Genomic DNA, 8,311 nt, shown 5'->3' on the forward strand with positions numbered 1-8,311 from the left:
ACATACTGAACCTTGTAGCAACTGGAACCACTTCTGATTACTGGGCGCTTGTTATCAAGAGAGTCTAGATAACAGTGCGGTGACATAGTAGCCCCAATCAACTGTATCATACCAAATTCCTGGCTGATTAAAACTGTGTGACGGACTGAGACTCGAACTCGGGACCTTTGCCTTTCGCGGGCAAGTACTCTACGAACTGAGCTACCCAAGCACGACTCAGGCCCTGTCCTCACAACTTTACTTCTGTCAGTACCTCGTCTCCTACCTTCCAAACTTTACTGAAGCTCTCCTGCGAACCTTGCAGAAATAGCACTCCTGGAAGAAAGGATATTGCAGAGACATGGCTTAGCCACAGCCTAGGGGATGTTTCCAGAATGAGATTTTCACTCTACAGCGGAGTGTGCGCTGATATGAAAGTTCCTGGCAGTGCTCTAGAGCACCTGCCCGCGAAAGGCAAAGGTCCCGAGTTCGAGTCTCGGTCCGGCACACAGTTTTAATCTGCCAGGAAGTTTCATATCAGCGCACACTCCGCAGCAGAGTGAAAATCTCATCCTGTATCTTACCACTTCACAAACATACAGAGAACGTTCTATAATAAGTGTTTCCACAAAGACATGTGGGTTTTGGACTCTCCGTCGATTTGATGTGCAGGAACGAGTGTTACTGATGCCGTAACGAGTGAAAGTGGCTTTTATCGTTTTACAAGGTACTGATGAGGCTAGTCGGCGATTTGAGACTAACCAACGGCATGATATCAATTGTCTACCTTCATATCCTTCTCGAATGTGTTCAGTTACACACGAATAAGAACGATACGGCCCATACGTATGCAATCTCCACAGTATTCTTGTATGTGATAGGCTTATACGTGTAGAAATTCTTCGAGTGCGTTCTGAACGACAACGTTCAAAGATCTGAGTTATGTCTTCTACTTCATCCACGCAGTGTTCATTTTCACCTTCAGATGAATCACTGCCGACCGTTATGGCCGAGCGGTTCTAAGCCCTTCAGTCTGAAACCGCGTCGCAGGTTCGAATCCTGCCACTGGCATGGGTGTGTGATGTCCTTAGGTTAGTTAGGTTTAAGTAGTTCTAAGTCTAGGGGACAGATGACCTCAGATGTTAAGCCCCATAGAGCTCAGAGCCATTTGAATTTAGAAGGAAGACTGCACCAGTCTCAAGCAGGTTAGTGAAAACTGGAGGCGCTCTTGACTCTTGTACTCTGCGGTTAGGAAATCATCTGCTGTATTCTCTGCTAGCTGCAGCGTTCCTGTTGAAAAACCTACAGACAAACACACCGCTGGCGTACTAAACGGTTGTAAATACGAGGGGCTTTCAATAAGTAACGTAGCAGACTTTTTTCTCGACCAATTTCGGCTGAAAAAAAATGTGGAATTTGCTCTGGGACATCGTGGAATATTCCCGCTTCAGTCCCTGTAGTTTCATGAAGTTACAACTGATGGCGACACTGTGCGTGGCCTTCGAAATGGCGTCCGTAACGGAGGTACATTCCAACGCAGACATGTTACTTCGTGGCTCCAAGCAGAGACCTGTCACTGAGTATCTTTAGGCGGAAACCCAGAGCATCGCAGATATTCATAGGCGTTTGCAGAATGTTTACGAGGACCTGGCAGTGAACAAAAAGCACGGTGAGTCTTTGGGCGAGGCGTCTGTCACCATCGCACCAAAGTCGAGCAAACCTGTCCGATTTCCCGCTTGCTGACCGGCCGCCCACATCTGTGACTCCGGTAGTGTCGGAACGTGCGAACACTCACATTAGAGGTGATCGACGGATCACAATGAAGCATCTCACTGTTCAACTGGACGTCCCTAGTGGTAGCACTGACACACTCGTCTACCAGTTGGGCTACTCAAAGGAGTGTGACTGCTGTGTTCCTCACCGCCTAACAGAACATCGTCTCTGTGGAATTGCTTGCACGCTACGATGCTGATCGTGACAATCTTTTGTCGAACGTCATCGCAGGCATAGAAAAGGTTTAAAGCCGGTAAAGTCATGAAGACGATCTTCTGGGACTCTGAAGTAGTTATTCTGTTTGCAGTCATCCCTCAGGTCTTCCGGAACTCTGAAGTCGTTATTCTTTTTCCAGTCAACCCTCAGGTCTTCTGGGACTGTGAAGTGGTTATTCTGTTTGCAGTCATCTCTCGCGTCGTCTGGGACTCTGAAGTGGTTATTCTGTTTGGAGTCTTCCCTCAGGTCTTCTGGGACTCTGAAGTGGTTATATTGTTTTCAGTCATCCCTCACGTCTTCTGGCACTCTGAAGTGGTTATTCTGTTTGGAGTCTTCCCTCAGGTCTTTTGGGACTCTGAAGTGGTTATTCAGTTTTCAGTCCTCCCTCACGTCTTCTAAGACTCTGAAGTGGTTATTCTGTTCGCAGTCCTCCCACAGGTCTTCTGGAACTCTGAAGTCGTTATTCTGTTTGCAATCATCCCTCTGGTCTTCTGGGACTATGAAGTGGTTATTCTGTTTTCAGTCATCCCTCACGTCTTCTAGGACTCTGAAGTGGTTATTCTGTTTGGAATCTTCCCTCACGTCTTCTGGAACTCTGAAGTGGTTATTCTGTTTGGAGTCTTCCCTCTGGTCTTCTGGGACTCTGAAGTGGTTATTCTGTTTTCAGTCATCGCTCAGGTCTTCTGTAACTCTGAAGTCGTTATTCTGTTTGCAGTCATCCCTCCGGTCTTCTGGGACTCTGAAGTGGTTATTCTGTTTTCAGTCATCCCTCACGTCTTCTTGGACTCTGGTTATTCTGTTTGGAGTCTTCCCTCAGGTCTTCTGGGACTCAGAAGTGGTTATTCTGTTTGCAGTCATCCCTCACGTCTTCTAGGACTCTCAAGTGGTTATTCTGTTCGCAGTCATCCCGCAGGTCTTCTGGATCTCTGAAGTCGTTATTCTGTTTGCAGTTATCCCTCAGGTCTTCTGGGACTCTGAAGTGATTATTCTGTCTGCAGTCATCCCTCACGTCTTCTAGGACTTTGAAGTGGTTATTCTGTTTGCAGTCATCCCTCACGTCTCCTGGGACTCTGAAGTGGTTATTCTGTTTGCAGTCATCGCTCACGTCTTCTGGGACCCTGAAGTGGTTATTGTGCTTGCAGGCGTCCCTCAGGGTGGAACGATCAACTTTGAAGTGTAGTGTGCTACCCTCCTCGGAAGTTGAAGAAACCATTTCAGCATGTTCGTCACCACAAAAACCGAAACGAACAATAGAAGTTCATTTGCATTTTTGTGGCGAAACCACAAGGCATAACACAACTCTAAGCACTCGAGAGGAGCTCACTAATCATCATGGCCTGTTTTTGCTCATCCACCCTAAAACCGGATCTCGCACTGTCAGACGTCCATACGTTCGGCCCAATGAGGGATGCACTCCACGGGAAGGTTACTGATACAGCAAGGCGTTGACTCTGACGTCGACCAGTAGAGTGGTACCATGCGGGCATATAGGTCCTCACATTAAGGGGGCGCAAGGCCGCCACATTGAACAGAGATTATGTTGTAGCCAAAATAGTGGGGAATGTATTGAAATCCTGAATAAAACCAACCTGCTTCCAGAAAAAAATTGTGTTTCGTTGCTTATTGAGCGCCGCTCTTATATGAGGCACCCTTATACGATACAACAGAATTGTCCAATAGTAAGAAAAATGACAATCGATAAATAAGTCCATAGCAACTGGAGTACTAACAGTGACCCGTGCGCGGCTCGTGTCCGTGCCGTTTATTGCTTGACATCTTGTCTTTGCGGTACTGCTGTCCCGTTTCTTATTCGATTTAATGGTGTCGCTAAGTTGCTGGCTTGTCGTCCCATGAGTGGCAGCAGCAGCGCTTATCGATACGAGCAGTCGTACTATCTTTGGAACGAGCGCTAGTATTTCCGGGTCGTGTGTGTCGGGAGTTCAGTGGGGACGGAGCAGCAGTGAGGTCTGGACAGCCATGACTCGCCCGACTGTTGTTGACACACGTGACTTCAGTGGGGACGACCTTGGTTGGTCGTTCGGTCGGTCGTCTCATCGGAACACGTGTATTTGGTCGCCCACCACTTCCGGGTTCTCTGTGTGTGTCGACTTGTGATTTATCCTAGTTGTTCTACACTGACTGCTTTTAGTATTGTTCGAGTTGTTCGTGGAAGTGTTTTTGCGGAACCGTGTACGGCTTGTGTGGTTTTGACTGAGCAGTTATTATAATGCTGTCTGTGTGCTGGATTGAGGTAGTCAGTCGGTTGGGATGGAGCAGCGAGGAAGTCTCCGTGGCCAGGCTGGGGCCACTGGCGGCGTGCACGCACTGTCGGATCGTGAGGCGCCAGCTGCGAGAGCGACAAAGTTGGTTGCCCACCGAACCTGGATGCTGTTATGAAGTCTCAGCTATTGCGACATCTCTTCGTTCACTTGCGGGTTGTTGCTCCCCGGGCCGTTCGGGCTAGCAGCAACATATGATGTCTTGGGGTTGGCGAAATCTTGCAGCCGACTTACTATATTGTGATTAATTATTATATTGACTGTTACTTGCCAGTGAAGTGCATCAGCGGTATTTGCTGTCTTGTGGCCGTTAAGGCCCCTGTTACCTGCCCTGGTCCATAGCGTACTTTTCCGGCAGTGCGCGTTTCCTCGTCGTGTTCATGCTGTCCAGCACGGTGTGTGGTTCGACAGCCTTTAAATTGTTTGGTTCATATTTGCTTAGAGTGCTTATTGTTCCCTTGGCTGTTTTTAAACGCCAATTTCTGAAGATGTAGTGCTGCTCGTATCCTCGTCCTCGGCTGATATTTTCCATCGTTGTGCCGTTAGTCAGACGGAAGGGAATTGGTTAAATTGTTGGTTGGTCCTTGGGCCGTCCATAGTTTGGGTTGCCATCCGATTACTTAACTTCAGCTCTTGGCTACCTGTCTCACCTCACCTTACGTTTGAGCTACCTTCTCAGGCCGACCCTTGGAACACTTCTGAGCACCATTTGTTCTGTTTGTTTTAGATTGTGATTTTCATTTTAGTGTGAAGTATTGTGCGAGGCCTTCGGCCATGTATTAATTCAGTTCTTTTTCAAATTTTACATAAACGCCTTCAGCTGAGTTAAATTGAAATTTTGAAGATTGATTTTATTTTTAAAAATTTTTTTTCTTTAAAATTGGTTCTATCTGAAATTGTTTGTAATCCAGGCCGTAAGCCGTCAGTTGTTCGATGTGTTATGTGCGGCCTTCAGGCGAAGATTTACGTGAACGCCCTTTTAATAAGGCCTTCAGCCATGTGTATTCTCTAAAGGAATTTTTTTTATATATAAGAAGGAAGGGGTTTATTTTTAAATTGTTTGTCTGAGTTGTTGTTCAGGCCTTCAGCCGTTGTTTCAGATTTGTTTGTGGCCATTAGCCATGCAATATTTCTTTAATTAGGCTTTCGGGCATTCTGTTGTAAGTTAAAAGGAAATTTCTTGGTTAGAAAAATTGTTTATTAATGTGTTTTAATTATAGTTGTCCTTCAGACGTGTAGTGTAGGCCTTCAGCCGCTAATTGTGTCAGCTGCATGTCTTTTTTTTTTTTTTTTTTTTTTTTTAAAGGAAAATTTTTACCTTCTATGTTTAATTGCTTTTGATTTCTAAGCCAGGCCTTCAGCCGTTCTTGTTTTTGGTGTGGTTTTGGGCCTTCAGCCCAGAAAGCATCTTAAGTTTTCTTTAACTAGGCCTTCAGCGGTATTGTTTAGTTGTGATCTCTTAAAGCAATGTGTAAATAAGTGGTTTTTAGTAAAATAAAGTTGTGTGTTTGATTGTGCAGCTCACAATAACTGTTTACGGCCCCATCCACAACCTTAACCTTATCCTGTGCGTTCTCTGACTACCTACCAACCAGGTTTCAAACACTTGAAATGAAAGCTTGTCCCTGTTGGCAGCAGTATCTCTGTAACGAAGAAGTATATCACACATGCAATATGGAACATTTTATCCGAATTAGTGTGTACGAATACGATAACAAGTATTTGCAGTTGCTCTTGAGACACCCGGTCAATGTGTCTCAAATCTGGAATCCGTTAAAACATCAAATTTTCATATAAATTACTTCATAACGTGCGTTTTTATATAAAATTTCGATTAGTTTATTACTATGAACCCTTAAGAATACATTATTATTTGTTTCTGAGCGCAACGATAGGCCTCGTTTGGAGCACACCAACGCGAAGCGAAGGTTGTGTTGCAGTATGGGTATGATTTGTATTACGTGTAGGCATGCCAGTATATTAGTGGCACATGATCTTTAAAGAAATTAATAACTGTGAAGGTCAATACTTGATGCAAAAGAAGCGGAACCGTCAAAATTAACGTAATCTTTGTTCAATATTTTTTAACCTGCGGCCGTCACAGGTGTTGCATGAACTTGGCAAAACAGGAACCTACCATCAATTATACACTGAAGCGCCAAAGAAAGTGGTACTGGCATACGTATTCAAATACAGAGATATGCAAACAGGGAGATATGTAAACTGGTAGAATACGTTGGTTGGTTGTTTCGGGGAAGGAGACCAGACAGCGAGGTCATCGATCTCATCGGATTAGGGAAGGACGGGGAAGGAAGTCGGCCGTGCCCTTTGTAAGGAACCATCCCGGCATTTGCCTGGAGCGATTTAGGGAAATCACGGAAAACCTAAATCAGGATGGCCGGACGCGGGATTGAACCGTCGTCCTCCCGAATGCGAGTCCAGTGTCTAACCACTGCGCCACCTCGCTCGGTGCGGCAGAATACGTCACTATGGTCGGCAAGGCGTGTATAAGACAAGTGTCTGGCACAGTTGTTAGATCGGTTACTACTGCTACAATCGTAGAGTCGGCGGACGAGCGATGGAACACAAGATCTACGAGGTAGCGAAGAAGTGGGATTTTTCCGTACAACCAATTCACGAGTGTACCGTGAATATCAGGAATCCGATAAAACATCAAATCGCCAATATCGCTGCTGCCGGAAAAAGATCCTGCAAGAAAGGGACAAACAACGACTGAAGAGAATCGTTGAACGTAACAAAAGTGCAATCGTTCCGCAAATTACTGTTGATTTCAATGCTGGGTCATCAACAAGTGTCAGCGTGCCAACCATTCAAAGAAACATCATCGATATGGGCTCGGCGGATGTACCAGTTTCTTTGGCTCTTCAGTGTAGCTCGCTATGCAAGCCATCCTTCAGGAGTGGAACTTTATCCACCTAGAGCATTAAAGATGAGACGTTTACAGGCGACGACGGTGTTAAAAACACTTTTGTCAGCCGGGTATCTGAGAAATGACGGCGGACTGCTTTATTCAGAACTCTGTAAACGTGTGTGTTGACTGTAACAACAGCGAGGTGTCGCTCGTGGTGTCAGATACAGTTCACGACTGCCCCTTACGTGCTTTCGTCGGATTCCTGGTCGAAGTACACGCTAAAATAATTGAGTGGTTTGAAAACTAGGACATTGATCTTATTACCACTTTTCTTTATTTGACGGTTTGATCATCAGTTCTTTGTTTATAACTGGAGGGTGGAAAAGGCAAACGTTGTAAATATCATTTTTTCACACAATACGTTTTCAGTGCTACTGTGTTCTTGATACCCTTTGCTTCGCCTTAGACTTTTTCCAAGTGCCATATCATGGAGAGAATGTTTAAATCTTTCATTAGTAGATGGCGCACGGTCCTCGTGCCAGGGAATGCTTTTCACTTACCCTCAGGTCACTCATGTTGGTGTGCAGCTCAGTTTTGGTGGCATATTCCCGAAGGCACTGAGCTCTTTAGACATTCTTAATTTGTTGGAAACTAGGAGTTTCCGCCATTACTCAATCGCTTGATTGATTTTTGAAGTGCTAGCGATGTCTTCTAACTCTTTTTGAGTATAGAAAGGCGAAACGTTCTCGTAACTGCCCTCTTTCCTTTACCCTGTTACAAACACATTCTGACTACCAGCACGGTTTCTGCATCTAGCAGCAATACTTTTAGGACGAACTGAGTCAGGAGAACTTGTTTGACTGGGTGTTGTTACCTACTAGAGGCCCACCCTTTCCGCTGGGACGAGAAGGAGAGAATTTCGAGGGTTCCATCTCGGTCCCACGAGCAGCTAGGTAACTAAAAGTCCACATAGAGAGACACTGTGTGTCTGGGTAAGCCTCATACAACGAAGTTGCAGCAGGTTCCCCAGAAGTTACCCGCTAACGACTGTTGCACCTCAACAGCCGTGCGTCTCATTCGCGCGTAGCACACTTTGAGACTAAGGGCCCTTTATAGAGATTTTTAGCGTCCAGTGTGGTCAAGCCAGGGTCCCAGTTCCCTGTGACACACAGTGTTTCGCCAGTGCACCGCA

Source organism: Schistocerca serialis, chromosome 7 (genome assembly GCF_023864345.2).
Source record: "Schistocerca serialis cubense isolate TAMUIC-IGC-003099 chromosome 7, iqSchSeri2.2, whole genome shotgun sequence".
Lineage (NCBI taxonomy): Eukaryota > Metazoa > Arthropoda > Insecta > Orthoptera > Acrididae > Schistocerca > Schistocerca serialis.